Raw genomic sequence first — 20,417 nt, 5'->3', positions numbered from 1 at the left:
TGTGGGCAAGTCACTTAACTTCTCTGTGCCTCAGTTACCTCATCTGTAAAATGGGGATTAAGACTGTGAGCCTTATGTGGGACAACCTGATTACCCTGTATCTACCCCAGCACTTACAACAGTGCTCTGCACATAGTAAGCGCTTAACAAATACCAACATTATTATTATTATTATTATTAACAAATACCATCATTATTGTTATTATATAGACAAGTGCTCTGGGGCGGGGAGGGAGGTAGAGCAGAGGGTGGGAGTTGGGGTGATGGGGAGGGGAGGAAGAGCAGAGGAAAAGGGGGCTCAGTCTGGGAAGTCCTCCTGGAAGAGGTGAGCTTTCAGTAGGGCTTTGAAGGGGGAAGTGTGCTAGTTTGGCCGATTTGAGGAGGGAGGGCATTCCAGGTCAGTGGTAGGATGTGGGCCAGAGGTCGATGGCAGGACAGGAGAGAACGAGGCACAGTGAGAAGGCTAGCACCAGAGGAGTGGAGTGTGTGGGCTGGGATGTAGAAGGAGAGAAGGGAGGTGAGGTAGGAGGGGGCAAGGTGATGGAGAGCTTTGAAGCCAATAGTGAGGAGTTCTACCTTGACATGGAGGTTGATAGGCAACCACTGGAGATTTTTGAGGAAGGGCATGATATGCGCAGAGCGTTTCTGTAGAAAGATAATCCAGGCAACGGACTGAAGTGCGGAGAGACAGGAGGTTGGGAGATTACTGATGCAGTAATCCAGATGGGATATGATGAGTGGTTGTACTAACAAGGTAGCAGTTTGGATGGAGAGTAAAGGGCGATGTGGTCAAGGTGAGAGCAGCAGATTTTGGTGATGGATTGCATGTGTGGGCTGAATAAGAGAGCGGGGGCAAGGATGACACCAAGGTTGTGGGCTTGTGAGATGGGAAGGATGGCAGTGCCATCCACAGTGACAGAAAAGTCAGGGAGAAGACGGGGTTTGGGAGGAAAGATAAGGAGCTTAGTCTTGGACATGTGGAGCTTTAGGTGGTGGGAGGACATCCAGGTGGAGATGTTCTGAAGGCAGGGGGAGATACGAGCCTGGAGGGAAGGAGAGAGAACAGGGGAGAAGTAGATTTGGGTACCATTCACGTAGAGATGATAGTTGAAGCCATGGGAGCGAATGAGCTCACCAAAGCAGTGAGTATAGATGGAGGACGGAAAGGGATCAAGAACTGACCCTTGAGGAACCACTACATTTAGGGGATGGGAGGCGGGGGAGGAGCCCACGAAGGAGACTGAGAATGAACAGCCAGAGAGATAACAGGAGAACCAAGAGAGAATAGAGTCAGTGAAGCCAAGGTTGAATAACATGTTGAGGAGAAGGGGATGGTCAACAGTGTCAAAGGCAGGTGAGAGGTCGAGGAGGATTAGGATAGAGTAGGAGCCATTGGATTTAGCAAGAAGGAGGTCATTGGTGACGTCTGAGAGGGCGGTTTTAGTCGAGTGGGGAGGATGGAAGCCAGATTGGAGGGGGTCCAGGAGTGAGTTGGAGGAGAGGAATTTGAGGCAGTGCATGCGGATGACTTGCTCCAGGAGTTTGGAAAGGAAGGGTAGGAGGGAGATGGGGCGATAACTGAAGGGAGCAGTGGAGTCAAGAAAGGGTTTTTTAAGGATGGGGAAGACATGGGCATGTTTGAATTCATAGGGGAAGAAGCCATTGCAGAGTGAGTGGTTGAAGATGAAAATTGAGGGGAAGATGGAAGGGGTGAGAGTTGTTGGTATTTGTTAAGCGCTTACTATGTACTGAGCACTGTTCTAAGCGCTGGGGTAGACATAGGGGAATCAGGTGTCCACAGGTTGTCACAGTCTTAATCCCCATTTTACAGATGAGGGAACTTGAGGCACAGAGAAGTTAAGTGACTTGCCCACAGTCACACAGCCGACAAGTGGCAGAGCTGGGATTCGAACTCATGAGCCCTGACTCCAAAGCCCATGCTCTTTCCTCTGACCCACGCTGCTTCTATAGGGAGTTTTTATAGGGGGAGAGGGAATGGGGTCAGAAACTCAAGTAGAGGGGATGACACTTGAGAGGAGGGAGAAGATCTCCTCTGAAAACACTACTGGGAAGGATAGGAAAGTAGAAGAGGGGCCGCGGGGGAGGGAGATGGAGAAAGGAGAGGGGAGACTTTTGGGAGCTCAGACCTGATGGTGCTAATTTTCCTAATGAAGCAGGTGCCCAGATGGTTGGGGGTGGAGGAAGGGGGATGGGGAAGAACAGGGCGCCTGAGGAGGGAGTTAAATGACTGGAAAAGCTGAAGAGGGTGATGGGCATGAGTGTCAGTAAGGGAAGAGAAATAGTTTTGCCTGGCAGAGGAGAGGTTAGAGTTAAGGCAAGAAAGGATGAATTTAAAGTGAACAAGGTTGGCCCGGTTAGACTTCTGCCAGCAGCTTTCAGAAGCTCGAGCATAAAAGCGAAGGAGGTGGACAGTGGTGGAGATTCAGGGCTGTGGGTTAGTAGTGCGAGAGCGATGGAGGGCTAAGGGAGTGAGGTTGTTGAGTGTATTCCTGATGTTTTCCTTGTTTTGTGTAATCTTAATTTCCTGCTGCCTGTCTCTATGTAGGAGCTGCTTGAGATCGAAAGATGACCACACTCCCTGCCACTGGTACTACTTAATGGGAATCGATATGCCTATGGGCACGGTGTGGAATGAAGCGTGCAACAATAAAGGGGTGGTGGGGATTCTCATCTTTATAGTCAGATACACAAGTATTAGCTCCACTTCCACTTGTTAGTCTGCTACTTAGGTTTCTATTCCCTAATGAGTTAAGTGTCTACTTCCCTGGATCATGGGCTGTGTCATAGTAATAATTGTGGTACTTGTTAAGCACCTACCCCGGTGTAGACCCCTAGTACAGTGCTTGCACATTTCATTCATTCATTCATTCATTCAATCATATTTATTGAGTGCTTACTGTGCGCAAAACGCTGTACTAAGCATTTGAGAGAATACAATATGACAACAAACAGAAATTCCTGTCCACAGTGAGCTCATAGTCTAGAGGGGGAGAGAGACATTAATATACATAAATTGCATAAATAAATTGCAGACATACATATATGTTGTGGGGATGGGAGGGAGGAATGAAGGAGTAAGTAAGAGCGATGCAGAAGGGAGTGGGAGAAGAGAGGAGGGCTTAGTCAGGGAAAGCTTCTTGGAGGAGATGTGCCTTCAATAAGGTTTTGAAATGGAGGAGAACAATTATCTGTCTGATATGAGGAGGGAGGGCGTTCCAGGCCAGATATAAAATGTGGGTGAGAGGTCTGTGGTGAGAGAGCTGAGATAGAGGTACAGTGAGCTAGTTAGCATTAGAGGAATGAAGTGTGTGGGCTGGGTTGTAGTAGGAGAGTAGCGTGGTGAGGTAGGCTGGGACAAGGTGATTAAGTGATTAAGGTGATTAAAGAGATTAAGGGGGCAAAGAAATTAGTGCTTTAAAGCCAATGGTGAGGAGTTTTTTTTTTTTTTGATGTGAAAGTGGATGGGCAACCACTGGAGTTTCTTGAGGAGTGGGGAAACATGAACTGAATGTTTTTGGAAGGAAAATGATTTGGGCAGCAAAATGGAGTATGAACTGGAGTGGAGTATGGATTGCAGTGGAGTGGAGTATAGACTGGAGTGGAGTATGGACAGGAAGCAGGGAGGACAGGCAGGAGGCTGATAAAGTAATCAAGACGGGATAGGATAAGTGCTTGCATTAATGTGGTAGTAGTTTGGACAGAAGGAAAAAGGCAGATTTGAGCGATTTGTGAAGGTAGAACTGACGGGATTTAGTGATGAGTTGAATATGTGGGTGGAACGAGAGAGAGGAGTCAATGACAATGCCATGGTTACGGGCTTGTGAGGCAGGAAGGATGGTGGTGCCATCGACAGTGCTTGGAAAGTGAGTGGGAGGATAGGGTTTGGAAGGGAAGATAAGTTTAGCTTTAGCCATATTAAGTTTGAAATGTCAGGAGGACATCCAGGTAGAGATGACTTGAAGGCAGAAGAAAATATAAGATTGCAGAGAGGGAGAGAGTTCAGTGATGGAGATGTAGATTTGGGTGTCATCAGCATAGAGGTGATACCCTTCCTTTCCAAACTCCTGGAACGAGTCGTCTACACTCGCTGCCTTGAATTCCTCAACTCTAACTCTCTCCTGGACCCCCTCCAATCTGGCTTTGGTCCCCTCCACTCCATCGAAACTGCCCTCTCAAAGGTCACCAATGACCTCCTTCTTGCCAGGTCCAGTGGCTCCTACTCTCTCCTAATCCTCCTCGACCGCTCAGCTGCCTTTGACACTGTTGACCATCCCCTCCTCTTCAACATTTTATCCAACCTTGGCTTCACGGACTCCGTCCTCTCCTGGTTCTCCTCTTATTTCTCTGGCCGTTCATTCTCGGTCTCCTTCACGGGCTCCTCCTCCCTTTTCCCATCCCCTAACTGTAGGGGTTCCTTAAGGGTCACTTTTTGGTCCCCTTCTGTTCTCCATCTATACTCACTCCCTTGGTGAACTCATTCGCTCCCATGGCTTCAACTATCATCTCTACGCAGATGACACCCAAATCTACAGCTCCTCCCCTGTTCTCTCCCCCTCCTTCCAGGCTCGTATCTCCTCCTGCCTTCAGGACATCCTCACCTGGATGTCTGCCTGCCACCTAAAACTCAACGTGTCAAAGACTGAGCTCCTTATCTTGCCTCCCAAACCCTGTCCTCTCCCTGTCCTCCCCGTCACTGTGGACGGCACTACCATTCTTCCCATCTCACAGGCCCACAACTTTGGTGTCATCCTTGACTCTGCTCTCTCATTCACCCCACACATCCAATCTGTCACCAAAACCTGCCGGTCTCACCTTCACAACATCGCCAAGATCCACCCTTTCCTCCCCATCCAAACTGCTACCCTGCTGGTACAAGCTCTCATAATATCCCGACCGGATTATTGCACCAGCCTCCTCTCTGATCTCCCTTCCTCCTGTCTCTCCCCACTGCAGTCTATTCTTAATTCTGCTACCCGGATTATCTTTCTACAGAAACGCTCTGGGCATGTCACTCCCCTCCTCCAAAACCTCCAGTGGTTGCCTATCAGCCTTTGCATGAAGCAAAAACTCCTCATTCTTGGCTTCAAAGCTCTCCATCACCTTGCCTCCTCCTACCTCACCTCTCTTCTCTCCTTCTACAGCCCACCCCATACATTCCGCTCCTCTGCCACTAACCTCCTCACTAGGCCTCATTCTCGCCTGTGCCGCCATCGACTCCTGGCCCACGTCCTACCACTGACCTGGAATGCCCTCCCTCCTTACATGAGCCAAACTAACTCTCTTCCCCTCTTCAAAGGCCTACTGAGAGCTCACGTCCTCCAGAAGGTCTTCCCAGACAGAGCTCTCCCTCTTCCCCTCTCCATTCCTCCTACTCACTCCCTCTATTCTTCCCCCTTCCCCTTCCCACAGCCCAGAATCTATGATTCTATTTATCTTGATGATATTGACGCCAGACTACTTGTTTTGTTTTGTTTTGCTTTGCTGTCTGTCTCCCCCGTTTAGACTGTGAGCCCTTTGTTGGGCAGGGATTGTCTCTATCTGTTGCTGAATTGTACACTCCAAGTTCTTAGTACAGTGCTCTGCACATAGTAAGCTCTCAATAAATACGATTGAATGAATGAATTAGGATAGTACTTCAGGTATGTATACACTCCAACAGCAGATGCGGAATGAGAAGAAATAGGTTTTATGATGAAGTTCGGAGGGAGACTGATAAAAGCTGAAAGCAAGATGTGTTGCTTGTCACTGGGGATTGGGAAAAAGTTGGTAATGGAATGGAAATGAAGGTTGTTGGATAATATGAATTTGGAAATAAGAATCAAGCCAGAGATCAACATTGATTTCTGTGAATTGAAAGACTTCTTTATTGCCAGCACCTTCTTCACAACCAACCTAAACGACGACTACACATAGACTTCAGCAGATGGACTACATAGAAATCAGAAAGACTTTCATTTGTAGAAAGAGATGGAGGAATTCTCATTTGGCCTCAAAAACATGGCCTGAAGCAGATTGTGAAACAGATCATGAAGTGTTATTGTGTTAATGTGTAAACTCAGGCTAAAACTTAGAAACATCAACCATGCCTTACAGTTGCCCCCCCAAAAAACCTGACAAATATTCCCCCTGCATTTAAGGATCATGTAAAAAACTCAACTTAAGGTACTTAACCTCACGGACAAAGAACCAGAGAAAATTGTGATGGAGATTAAAAATGTCACCACGAAAGAAGGTGAAAGGTCATGAAACATTCAAAATGGATGTTGAACATAACTCTGGAAGTTGCCAGGAAAAAAGGAAGGAAGCAAAAATTAGAGGACAAAAGAACCTGGTTAAAGAAATGAGCCAAGAATTCTAACACTCTGCCAGGAAGGACAAACGGGAATATTATGATAGCGAATGTAAAGAAATGGAAGTCAATAACAAATGTGGATGGACAGGATCATTATTTCAGAAGATTAAGGAAATCAAGGGAACATTTCGTCCTCGGATTGGCTTTGTCAAAAGCAAAGATGGACTGACGATAAATGATGCTAACGGAATCAAGCAGTGATGGAAAGAATATATCCAGGAACTATATCAGAAGGATAGCAATATACAAAAACAATTGAAGAAGTTCCTTATGAATTAGAACCACTCACCATGGAAAGTGAAGTTAGATCAGCTTTATTCCATCTTGCCCAAAATAAGGCACCTGGCTTTGATAGGCTCCCTACTGAGGTGTTTCAGGAAGCTGGAGAAGAATCAGTTAAAGTCCTTACCAAATTATGTCAACAGGTATGGCTAACCACTCAGTGGCCATATGATTGGAAGAGATTAGTTCAGGCTCCAATACCAAGGAAAGGAAATTCAACAAAATGCAACAGATATCGAGCAATTTCCTTGATTTCACGTGCTAGCAAGGTATTACTAAAAATCATATAATATTGAATGGAAACCTACATGGAATGTGAATTGCCCAATGTTCAAGCAGGATTTCGGAAAGGACGAGGGACTTGAGATATTATTGCTGATGTCCACTGGATAATTGAAAGGATGAGAGACTATCAAAAGGAAGTCAACATGTGCTTTATCAATTACAGAAGGGCCTTTGACCACATGGAACATGGGAAGCTCTGGAGCACATTAAGGAAAATGGTTATGCAGGACCATTTAATTGCATTAATATAGCCCAGTAAGGACAGAATATGGAGAAACATATTAGTTTCCCATTAGCAAGGGAGTAAGATTAGGATGTATTCTATCGCTTTATCTGTTCATTCTGTATGTCAGATATGTAAGGAGAGACGCTTCATTGGATAAAATGAGAAGCAGCATGGCTTAGTGGAAAGAGCACGGGCTTGGGAGCCAGAGGTCGTGGGTTCTAATCCCGACTCCACCACTTGTCTGCTGTGGACTTCGGGCAAGTCACTTAACTTCTCTGTGCCTCAGTGATCTCATCTGTAAAATGGGGATTAAGACTATCCACGTAGGACAACCTGATTACTTTGTATCCACCCCGGCACTTAGAACAGTGCTTAGCACATAGTAAGTGCTTAACAAATGCCATCATCATTATTATTATTATTATTATAAAAATGAACAGGGAGTAAAGATTAGAGGAAGGAATACAAATAATCTTCCTTATGCTGATGATACTCCCCTACTAGCAGAAAGTGAAGAAGATTTGATTTCATTAAGAGTTAAGGAGCAGAACAAAAAGGAGGGTCAGCATTTCAAAGTCAAGAAAAAGATCGTGACAACTGGAAGTTTTAACACATCTCTAGTGGATGGAGAGAGGATTGAAATAGTTGATAATTTTTCTCTCCTGGGATTGATAATGAATAACAAAGGCACAGAGTAGTCAAGAAGTATGTTGAAGATTAATGCTAGAAAAATCTGCCATGAAGAGCCTGCAAAAAAATCATGAAATGTGCTAATGTAACAATTGCCACAAAAATACAAATTGTTAATTCTATGGTATTCCCACTGACACTGTAGGGATCTGAAAGCTGGACGGTGAAAAAACAGGATAGAAAGAGCATTGATTCTTTTGAAATGTGGTGTTGGAGAAGGCTTTTGCAAATACCTTGGACTGCCCCGAAAACAAACCAATGGTTTCTGGAGCAAATTAAGCCAATGTAGTCTTTAGAAGGCCAAATGACTCAACTTAGATGAGCATATTTTGGACACATCATCAGAAGGACTAATTCCTTGGAGAAGATACTAATGCTAGGAAAAATGCAAGGAAAACATGGAAGAGGTAGGCCAGCAGTTAGATGGATAAACACTATAATCATAACAACAGAAGACCTGTTATCAAGGTTATGGATTATGGCAGAAGACAGGACAGTCTGCAGAAAATATGTCCATAAAGTTGCTATGAATTGGAAGCAACTTAATGGCAGTTGATATGTACATATATAGCAAGGCGCGAGTGATGAAAGTATGTTTTACCACATTCACTGCATTTGTAGGGTTTCTCTCCAGTGTGAATTCTCTGATGAATAATGTATATACTCATACTTTAAGGGTTTGATTTGAGTATGAGTCTTCTAGAGTTGTCTAAGAGTTGAGGGATCACTGAAGGCTTTCCCACAGTCGTTGCATTTGTACAGTCTCTCTCCAGTGTGACTTTTCTGATGGCCAGTGAGAGGACAGTGATTAATGAAGCATTCCTGCACTCGTTACATTTGTAGGGTTTCACATTTATTCAGTTGGAGGCATTACAGTAGGTTTTTTCACATTTACTACATTTGTAGGGCCTTTCTCCAGAATGAATTATTTGATGTTTGATAAGGGTCAAAGACATAATGAAGGTTTTCCCACATTCCTTACATCTGTACACTCTCTCTCAGGTGTGAATCTTGCGATGTGCACTAAGAGTTGACTGCCAACTGAAAGCTTTTCCACATTCACCACATTTGAAGGGCTCTGTGAACATATGATTTTTCCAGTGATTTCTAAGAATTGAGGGATGCTTGAAGGCTTTTCCTCATTCATCACATTCGTAGGTTTTTTCTTCTCTGTGAACGATCAGGGTAGAGCAATGACAGCAAGCTTTTCTGCAGTTGTGACATTTGTAGCATTCTTCCCCAGTGTGAATTTTCTGATGCGTAGTAAGGTTTGTCACAATTACTGCTACACCATTTCTTCATTTTTCAGCATGAGCAGAGTAATAGATGATATGCTTATTTGATTGGAAAAGCCCAATACCAGTCCATTCAGTTCACTTACTCCTAGGATGTCGATCTTCAATCGGACCATATCATTCTTGACTATTTCCAGCTTTCCCTGGTTCATACTCTGCATACTCCATGTTCCAGTAATAAGAGTACCTTTACATCTGCGGATACTCATTTCTCATATGGCAACATCAGCAACCAGATGTCCCAAAGGCTTTATTCTGGCCATGTCATAAACACCCATGATACTCTGAGACATCCTTTGCTCATCCCCAGTAGCTCATGCAGTGCCTTCCAACCTGAGGGGCTCATCTTCCAGCCCTATATCTGTAGTTGTTCTGGTATGTATATCCGTAGAATCCACAGAAGTGGTTTACCATTGCCTCCTTCTGCACAGTGAAAACTTGAGTCTCTGCCATTGTCTATGATCAACATTTTGATCATTTAATCATCTACTCTTTCCCATGCTGCTGCTGCCCAGCACAGGTGAATCATCTTTGATGCTTCTGCTTACACCTTTCCATTATGGGTTACCCTAGTGAGAGTATCTCTCAGTGGCATAGCTCTAAGCTTCCTTGGTGTACACAAATTCTCCTGCCAAGGTAAGGCAGGAGAGAAGCCAGATTGGAAGAAGATGAATGGGGAGTAAAGATTGGAGGAAGGAATATAAACAATTTTCGTTATGCTGATGATACTACCCTACTAGCAGAAAGTGAAGAAGATTTGAAGGGCTTAGTATTAAAAGTTAAGGAACAGAGCAAAAAGTTGGGCTTACATTTGAATGTCAAGAAAACAAAGATCATGACAACTGGAAGTTTTAACTCATTTGTAGAGGATGGAGAGAAGATTGAAATAATTGACAATATTTCTCTCCTGATACCGATAAGCAATAATAAAATTTACGAAGTATGCCAAAAATTAATGTTAGGAAGACTTGCTATGAAGAGCCTGGAAAAAGTCATGAAATGTGCTGATGTAACAATTGCCACAAAAGTACAAATTGTCGATTCTATGGTGTTACCAGTGATAGTGTATGGATCCGAAAGCTGGACAGTGAAAAAAAAAACCAGAATAGAAAGAGCATTGATGCTTTTGAAATGACGTGTTGGAGAAAGCTTTTGCAAATACCATGGACTACCTGAAAAACAAACAAATAGATTTTGGAGCAAATAAAGCCAAAGTGGTCTTTGGAAGGCCATATGACTCAATTTAGATTAGCTCATTGTGGGCACATAATCAGGAGGACTAATTCTCTGGAGAAGACACTCATGCTAGGAAATGTCCAGGGAAAATGTGGAAAAGGCAGCCCAGTATCTAGATGGATAGAGGCGATAACAACGATAATGGAAGAACCGTTAGAAAAGTTATAAATTGTTGTAGAAGACAGGATGTTCTGGAGAAAATATATCCATAGAGTCAATACGAATCAGAAATGGCTTGACAGCACTTGATAATAATAATAAAGGTTTGAGGTGTTACTGAAGGCTCTGCCGCATTTGTCACATTTGTACGGTTTCTCTGCCATGTGGATTTTGTGGGGTCCAATAAAGCAAGAAGGATTCATGAAGTCCTTTCTTCATTTGTTACATTTGTAGGGTTTCGCTGTTTTATGAATCCTCTGATGTCTCCTCAGGGTGCAAGGGTCACAGTAGGCTTTTCCACATTGGTTGCATGTGTAGGATTTCACTGTGATGTGAAACTTGAGATGTCTGTTTGGGGTTGAGGGATCATCACAGGCTTTTCCACATATGTCACATTTGTAGGGTTTCTCTCCAGTGTGGGCATTCTTATGGTAAACGAAGGATAAGGGAAAAAGGAAGGCTTTCCCACATTGGTTACAATCATAGGACCTCTTCTTTTGAGAGGATTGCTTCTGATAGGTCTTACCATTTCTAAACCCTCTGTTCTGTTTGGGAACTGCCTTGTTCCTCCAACAGGGGCAGGCCCGCACAAGCTTTCCAATCTGCCTTCGTTTTCACAGGTTTGTTCTCATGGACCCCCTCTAAGAGGGCCAGATGTAAATTTGCTTCATCAGAAACACCCTGCTTTGATTCATTTTCCTCCTTGATCTCAGCTGTGGTCTTGAAATCCAGAACAGAAATAAAGAAACAATCATCACCCAATTCCCCTCTGCTGGGGATTCTTATAAGGGCCTAAGCAGATCAGAGCCAACCTCCAGAACTGCAGCTCTTTTTCCCAGGATCCATCTAAACTCATAACTTCATCATCAACTTCATCATCGCCATCATCATCATCAGTGGTATTTATTGAGCGCCTACAGCGTACAGAGTACAGAGCACTGTACTCAGTGCTTGGGAGTTTACAATCCAACAGACTTGGCAGACACATTCATATTCATATAAATTAATTATTTATAATACATAATTTATAGATATGTTGGTAAGTGCTGTGAGGTTGAGGGTGGTTAAATGCCAAATGCCCAAAGATCACAGATCCAAGGGCATGAAAGGCTCAGAAAGGAGAGAGAGCTGGGGAAAAGAGGGCTCAGGAAAGGCGTCTTGGAAGAGATATGACCTTAATAAGGGTTTGAAAGTGGGAAATAGTGGCATACGTGGAGGGGGAGGGTGTGGGAAATGGGTCGATGGTAAGATAGACGAGATGGGGATACAGTGAGTAAGCTGGCAGTAGAGGAGTGGAGTGTGTGGGGTGGGTTATAGTAGGAAATCAGTGAGGTGAGGTAGGATGGGGAGAGTTGGTTGAGTACTTCAAAGCTGATGGTGAGGAGTTTCTGTTTGAAACACCTTGCTTGTAATCCAGTGCTTAGAACAGTGCTTTCCACATAGTAAGCGCTTAACAAATACCATCATTATTATTATTATTATTATTATATTAACAGGTGGAAGATTGGGTTGGGGAGGAGATTCTGGATGTGACCAGTCACACCCTGGCCAGGCTAACGAGCTTAGCTCACTAGCTCTAGAGGGGCTGGTAGTGAGCGATAAGAAGCATTAACATTTCCCTTAGTTCTGGGCCCTATCGACCCCGGAGAGGCTGGGTGAGCAATAAGGCTGAACAATTAGACTCGGAATGAGAATGGATCTTGTCACAAGATCCTTTTTCTTCCCAAATATGGCCAACAGAAGGGAAGAGGGTCAGGCAAGGTATATCTCCACAAACTCTTTGTAGTAGATCACAAAAACATCTGTCACACTGATGCGGTGAGTCACCTCTACCCAGAGTCAGGGATGCCCACTCTGTCAGACCTTGTATGGAGCTGAGAGACCGATAAGACATCCTCTCTGGACCTAGGAGGAGTGTGTATTCTAGGAACTTGACCCAGGAACTTGAAAGGAAGCCCGTTTGGGATTACTGGAAAGGAAGTCCTTTTGGGGTGGTTTAAGCGGTAGCCCAAGGAGACAACCGGTTTCTCCTTCCCAGTTTTACCAGCTGCTAGAGGTGGGGTACCGTACTGACCAATTCATTCAATCGTATTTATTGAGCACCTACTAGGTGCAAAGCACTGTACTACTACTGTGCTTGACCAATGTATTTATTGCTTATTAGCCTAGGGATAGCTTTGCTCCTGAGCGTTACCTACCACGGGTTCTTTGTGCTATCATCTTAACAAACCTGTTTCCATTACCCATAACCCTCGAGTCTGTGTATCCATTTCCAACCCTCCAATACATGAGCTCATGAGTTACTCAGTGCTGGTTCTAACTGGTGACTCTGGAGAAGGCCGATTCAAGAGTCAGATGAACTGTCAGCTCTAGACTGTAAACTCCTTGTGGGCAGGGAGCTAACTAACTAACTCTGTTGGATTGTAGTCTCCCAAGAACTTAGTCCAGTGTTCTGCATAGTGTAAGCACCTAATAAATACCATTGATTGACTGGTTACTGTCTATCTCCCCCCGCAAACTGTGAGTTCCTTGTGGACAGGGAACGTGTCTTTTGGACTGTACTTTGCCAAGTGCTTAGTACAGGGCTCTGTACACAGTAAGCACTCAATAAATACCACAAGATTGACTGACAAACAAAGCTCATTCAAATTTTCCTGGGAACACTTTGCTCTGGGAAAGCAGTGTGGCCTAGTGGAATAATAATAATAATAACAATAATGGTATTTTTTAAGCGCTTACTATATGCCAAGCACTGTTCTAAGCGCTGGGGTAGATACAGGGTAATTAGATTGTCCCTCGTGGGGACACTTTTACTTTCACACTTTTAATCCCCATTTTACAGATGAAGTAACTGAGGCACAGAGAAGTTAAGTGACTTACCCACGATCACACAGAAGACAAGTGGCAGAGCCGGGATTAGAACCCACATCTCTGACTCCCATGCTCTTTCCATTAAGCCACGCTGCTTCTGGGAGTTGGAAGACCTGGGTTCTAATCCCAGCTCTGTCAAATACTAGCTCTATGACCTTGAACAAGTCACTTCACTTCTCTTTGCCTCAGTTTCCTCAGCTGTAAAAAAGGAATTCAATAACTGGTAGGTACAAGTTTATCAGGTTGGACTCAGTCCATGGCTCACCTGGGCCTCAAAGTCTTAAACTCCACTTTACAGATGAGGGAACTGAGGCACAGAAAAGTGAAGTGACTTGCCCGAGGTCACATGGTGGACAAATGGTGGAGCTGGGATTAAAACTCAGGTCCTTCTGACTCCTAGGCCCGCCCTCTAGCCACTAGGCCACACTGCTTTTCGCTCCCTGTATTTAGTTCATGCATCAGACTTAAATTTAGATATTTGGCATCATTTGATATGAATGTTTTAGTGCTGCTCACCTGACAGTACCAGTCTCTGTTGTCCATCCATAGTAGGGGTTCCAGGGGTGGGGGTGGGGGGTTAGTAAATTATCTGGGAGTTGGGGAAGGAACAGAGCAGGAGAAAATATAGTGGACTTTAGTCATCTAAGGCTAAGGTGAGGCCAAGCAATAGTTGAGGCATTTGTTAAGTGCTTACCATGTGCCAAGCACTGTACTAAGTGCTGGGATAGATACAAACTAATCAGGTTGAACACAAAAGTACTGAGCCTAGATTTATAGCAGTGTTGCAGGAATCAAGATTTCTGGGCCTTTTTGTTCTAGTTATCACATTTATATACTGCAAACTGTTTAGTAGATCAGGTTTAACTGAAAGCTACTGACTGGATTGTCAGGCAACTGAACTCAAAATTGTTCCCCGTCCACAACAGCTCTTTGCTGACTACTGCTACAGTGCTTTTGCACACTCAGCCTCCCCTTCGACTTGAGGTCTCCAAGCAAGTCCACCAAGAATGTGTAAATGGAAGAATCCAGAGGGGAGTAGTCTAACAAAGGAATATTCACTCAGAGCAGGGGGGAAGCACTGGCAGCAGAGTCCAGAGTCTAGGTCTCTTTCAATGGTAAACCATCACTCTCCTCAAAGCCTTATTAAAAAGTCACATCTCCTCCAAGAGGCCTTCTCCGACTGTCTTCATGCCCCCTACTCCCCCTCCCTTATGTTTCACCCTTGCACTTGGATTTACACCCTTAATCACCCCACCCTCAGCCCACAGCACTAGTGTACATATCCGTAATGTATTTATTTATATTAATGTCTGTCTCCCCTTCTAGACTATAAGCAACTCTCCCAAGACCTTAGTACAGTAGGTTCTCAGTAAATACCATTGATTGATTGATTGATTGTAAACAGAAGCATCTGGAGTTGGTCAGCCAAAGAGGAGACCAAAGACATGAGTGTTTTATGGTAGTAATGACATTTATTGAGTGCCACTGGGTGCAATGCATGGTACTAAGTCCTTGGAAAGTATAAAAGAAACAAAAAATATTAACTTTGGCAACTATGATATCTGTTGAACTCTTACTATGTGCCAAGCACTGTACTAAACACTGGGACAGATACAAGATAATTAGGTTGGACACAGTCCCTGTCACATATGGGACTCACCATCTTAGGGGTACCAGAGAAGATAGATCGATCAGTCAGTCAATCAGTGGTATTTACTGAGCACATACAGTGTGCTGAGCACTGTACTAAGTGCTCAGAGATCCACAGAAGTGGTGGGAAGCCCCTTACCACATCGTCTCCCCGACCCTTACCACCTCAGGGACAGGTGGGACTCCCATCTCCTGAACCATCAATTTGTCAAAGCATCTTACTCCCAACTTTACATGAATAACAGCAATGATGTTGTGTGATTCTATAAGCATTTAAAGCATAATGATAATAATAATGGCATTTGTTAAGTGCTTACTACATGCAAAGCACTGTTCTAAGCGCTGGGGAGGATACAAGGTGATCAGGTTGTCCCACGTGGGGCTCACAGTCTTAATCCCCATTTGACAGTTGATGGAACTGAGGCACAGAGAAGTGAAGTGACTTTCCCAAAGTCACACAGTTGACAAGTGGCAGAGCCGGAATTTGAACCCATGGCCTATGACTCCCCAGCCCGTGTTCTTTCCATTGAGGCACACTGCTTCATACCTGTTTCCATTTTGCATCCACCACTACTGAAAACAGTTTGGTAGATTGAAGTGGTTATGATGGTGCAACAAACTTAACAGTAAAAAAAAATAAAAGCAGATGGTCCAAATACATCTATTTTGCAGCAACGATGACTCTACCACAAATGACTTTCAAAAATTCCATACTGATCCTTTCAGAAAAGTCTGCAGAAAGTTTGACACTTACTATCTCTTTTAGTAGTATGGTCTCTTCTGCTAGCTTTTCCTTCTTTTTTAGCAATTCTCTTCCTGTTTCCAACACTAAGTTCTTCTGGTCTTTCTGACAGTTCAATTTGGCCCAGAGATGATCCATTTCTGAGTGACCCTTCACATACTGAAAGCATCTGAAGAATTCAGTTAACCACTTGCTTTACATTCTAAAAATCTGATGTCACAGATCAATCAATCATATTTATTAAGCACTTACCTTGTGCAGAGCACTGTACTAAGCACTTGAGAGAACAATATAACAGAATTGGTAGATACATGCCATGCCTACAAGGAGTTTACAGTCTAGATGGGGAGACAGACATTAAAATAAATTCCCATTATGTACATAAGTGCTGTGGGGCTGAGGTTGGGGGATGGTGTGAATGAAGGGTAGAAATCCAAGAGCAAGGGTGAGGCTGATGGGAAAGGGAGTAGGGGAAAATAAGGGCTTAGTTGGGGAAAGCCTCTGGGAGGAGATGTGATTTTAATAAGGTTTTGAAGCTGGGCAGAGTAGTGATCTGTCACACATCAAGGAGGAGTGAGTTCCAGGCTAGAGGCAGGACGTGGATGAGGGGTCAGCGACAAGATACAGGTACAGTGGTATTAGAGGAGTGAAGTGTGCAGGCTGGGTTGGAGTAGGATACCAGAGAGATAAGATAGGAGGGGCCCCACAAGGTGATTGAGCGCTTTAAAACTATTTAAAACCGTTTGATGTAGACGTGGACCTTTTAAAATAGAAACTTTAAAAAAGTTGAGAGGGTAGGCTTTCCTTGAATGTGAACTATTAATTTAAGAACAGTATCCTATATTGGTTCAGATCAATGGCCCACAAGCCTATAGCACTCTACCTCTGAGAGGGGACCCTCTTGTGTGGATTGTCCTTGATACTGACCCTAATAGTCCCCTTCCCAGATGACTGCAGTAAGCTATTTCTGCTCTGCAGCTTGATGCCTGTTATAAAATCTTTTTAGAAGTTCAGAAGTTTCATTTTTCAGGTCAGCCACACAGGACAGCTCAAACCATCTAGTCACCTTACCCACTACCTCCTCTGTTTCCTACTCAGCAAGAGCAGCACTTCAGAGTAGGGTAAAATTGTCCATAATATGCTGGATGTGTTGCCTAGGGCAACAATTTTCTCAATTTGAACAGCCAGCCAACCCACACAAGTCAGCAAATATCAGAATAAAAGACTGGGGGTGCCAGTCAAAAAGAAAAAAAGAGATCAGGAATGGAAAGATAACTTTGGGCCTCAAGATGCTAGATGCAGAGTTGGCCTTAAGGAGGGGGAGTTACTGTGATCCTCCCCCAAGAACAAGAGCATAATAATTGTGGTATTTCTTATTATCAATAATAATAATAATGGCATTGGTTAAGCGCTTACTATGTGCCTATGTGCCTGTTCTAAGCACTAAGGTAGATGCAAGGTAATCAGGTTGGACACAGTACCTGTCCCACATGGGGATCACAGTCTTAATCCCCATTTTACAGATGAGGTAACTGAGGCCCAGAGAAGTGAAGTGACTTGCCCAAGGTCACACAGCAGACAAGTGGTAGGGCCAGGATTAGAGCCCATGTTCTCTGGCTCTCAGGCCCATGCTCTTGCCATTAGGCCATGCTGCTTAAGCACTTTATTAAGTGTTGGGGTAGATTCAAATCATCAGGCCAGACCCAATCTCTGCCACACATGGACCTCACAGCCTATGGGGGAAGCATTTTCCCCATTTTCCACTTGAGGAAACTGAGGCACAGAGAAATGGCTTGACCAAGATCACACAGCACACAAGTGGCAGAGCTGGGATTATAACCCAGAGCTTCTTACTCCCAGGCCTGTGCTCTTTCCACTAGGATTTATTGCCTCCCCTGATCGCTCTCCCTCTTTCCGGGCTCGCATCTCCTGCTGCCTTCAAGACATCTCTACTTCGATGTCCTCCCATCACCTCAAACTTAACATATCCAAAACAGAGCTCCTTATCTTCCCACCCAAACCCTGTCCTCTTCCTGATCTTCCCCTCACTGTAGACAACACCACCATCCTTCCCGTCTCACAAGCCTATAACCTTGGTGTTATCCTTGACTCCTCTCTCTCATGCAACACACATATTCAATCCATCACCAAATTCTGCTGGTCCCACATTCACAACATCGCTAAAATCTGCCCTTTCCTCTCCATCCAAACTGCTACCATGTTAATACAATCACTCATCCTGTCCTGCCTAGATTACTGCATCAGCCTCCTTGCTGACCTCCCAACCTCCTGTCTCTCCAGATTCCAGTCCATCCTTCATGACACTGCCTGGATCATCGTTCTACAAAAATGTTCAGGACATGTCATCCCCCTCCTCAAAAATCTCCAGTGGTTGCCTATCCACCTCCGGATCAAACAAAAACTCCTCACCATTGGCCTTAAAGCACTCCACCACCTTGCACCCTCCTACGTCACCTCTCTTCTCTCCTTCTATAACCCAGCCCACACACTTTGCTCCTCTAGTGCTAACCTTCTTGCTATGCCTCAATCTCGCCTATCTTGCTGCTGACCTCTGGCCCACATTGTGCCTCTGGTCTGGGATGCCCTCCCCCCTCAAATCCAACAGACAATTACTCTCTCCCCTTCAAAGCCTTCTTGAAGGCACAGCTCCTCCTTGAGGCCTTCCCAGACTAAGCCCCACTTTTCCTCATCTCCCACTCGATTCTGTGTTGCCCTGACTTGCTCCCTTTGCCACAGTACTTATGTACATATCTGTAATTTTATTTATTTGTATTGATGTCTATCTCCACCACTGTAGACTGTAAGCTCGTTGTGGGAGGGGAATGTGACTGTTTATCCTTGAGGTGTACTCTCCCAAGCACTTAGTACAGTGCTCCTGCACACAGTAAGTGCTCAATAAATACGAATGAATGAATGAATGAATGAATCAATGAATGAATACTACAACTCAGCCCACACACTTCACTCCTCTAATGCCAACCTATTCACTGTACTTTGATTTCATCTATTTTACTACCAACCTCTTACCCATGTCTTCCCTCTGGCCTGGAATTCCCACCCTCTTTATACAGTAGACCACCACTTACCCCCCCTTCAAAACCCTCCCAAAAAATCACATCTCCTCCAAGAGGCTTTCCTTTCTCTCATTTCTCCTATTTGCTCTCCCTTCTGCATTGCCTACACACTTGGATCTGTATCCAATAAAATCTAGATATTCACCTGACAGTACATATACTTATACAGTATTTCCCCTATCTGAAATATATTTTAATGTCAGTCTCCCCCGCTCTAGACTGGGAGTCCCTAGTCCCTTGAGGACAGGGAACATGTCGGTAAATCTCTTGTATTGTATGGTCCCAAGTGCTTTTCTACAATGCTCTGCCCATAGTAAGTGCTCAATAAATATGATTGATTGATGTACTGTACTCTCCCAAGTGTTTGGTACATTGCTCTGCACACAGCAAGCACTAAAATACCACTGATTGATTGCTGAGAAGTTGAGATAGTCAACTGCTGGTTAATTATATAATAAAATTCCAGAAATGTAAGAATAAGCTATAGTCTAAATAAAACCATAGACTCAAGTCACAACATTTTAGGTTAAATTATTCATTATTGTTATTATTAGAAATACTACTACTAATAATAATAACAATAATGTTTTTGTGGTATTTGTTAAACACTTTAGGGCTTACTATGTGCCAAGCACTCTACTAAGTGCTGGGGTAAAGATAGTCAGGTCCCATATGGGGCTCACCATCTAAGTAGGAAGGAGAATCCCCATTTTGGAGATGAGGGAACTGATACCCAGAAGTTAAATGGCTTTCCCAAAGTCACACAGCAGGCAAGTGGCAGAGCCGATATTAGAACCCAGGAACTCTGATTCTGAGGCCTGTGCTCTTTCCACTGGGTCACACTGCTTCTCAAAAATGAAGGGCTTCACATGGGTGTGAAAACAGCTTTCCAACTCTTTCATATAAGTTTTGCATATTTCTACTATACATATGGAATTCTTTCCCTGAGGACAAAAGCCTTCTAGTCCTATGGAGAACACATTCAGCCTTAACAAAAAATGTTCCTTAACTTAGGCTGCAACTCATTTAGTGGTTTTCTTTAACTTTTCTTGACTATCCAGCTTCTCAGATTCCCTTTCAATAGTAGTCCTTTTCAGTTTGGTAATCACCGCCTGCCTCTTTCAGGGTTGCACCTGGAGCGTTTCCAGTACTCTACCAGTCTCAGCTAAGAGAGGGAGAGTCGAGCAGAGGCATATACACATTCCATTCCTAGCTTGGCCAGTGGCTAGCGAGTGGAAGGCAATCTGCTATAAATCAAAACTCACCCATGCTGGGAGACAGTGGCATGGGAGAGAGTCGAGGGCAGAGACTTGAGTTTACCATGCAGATGGTGGCACTGGTAAACCACTTCCATATTTTTACTAAGAAAACTCTATGGATACACTGCCAGAACAATTGCAGATGGAGAGTGGGGTGTTCTGGGAGAGATGTGTCTGTGGTGTCGCTATGGGTTGGAAACAACTCGATGGCATAAAACAAGACAAATCACCTCCTGGTGCAGTTTTAAGGACAC

The 20,417-nt window shown here is 44.2% G+C and overlaps 1 non-coding gene across 1 annotated transcript; it reads left to right on the top strand.

The window, feature by feature from the left end:
- Positions 1-20,019: 20,019 nt before the first annotated feature.
- On the top strand, positions 20,020-20,159 carry LOC114808449. Its single transcript, XR_003756297.1, has one exon. It is a non-coding gene; the product is annotated as a small nucleolar RNA SNORA7 (small nucleolar RNA).
- The last annotated feature ends 258 nt before the right edge of the window (positions 20,160-20,417 follow it).

This window comes from Ornithorhynchus anatinus, chromosome X5, assembly GCF_004115215.2.
Source record: "Ornithorhynchus anatinus isolate Pmale09 chromosome X5, mOrnAna1.pri.v4, whole genome shotgun sequence".
Lineage (NCBI taxonomy): Eukaryota > Metazoa > Chordata > Mammalia > Monotremata > Ornithorhynchidae > Ornithorhynchus > Ornithorhynchus anatinus.
The sequence above is the reverse complement of the archived record's forward strand: the minus strand, read 5'-3'. Positions and strand labels throughout refer to the sequence as shown.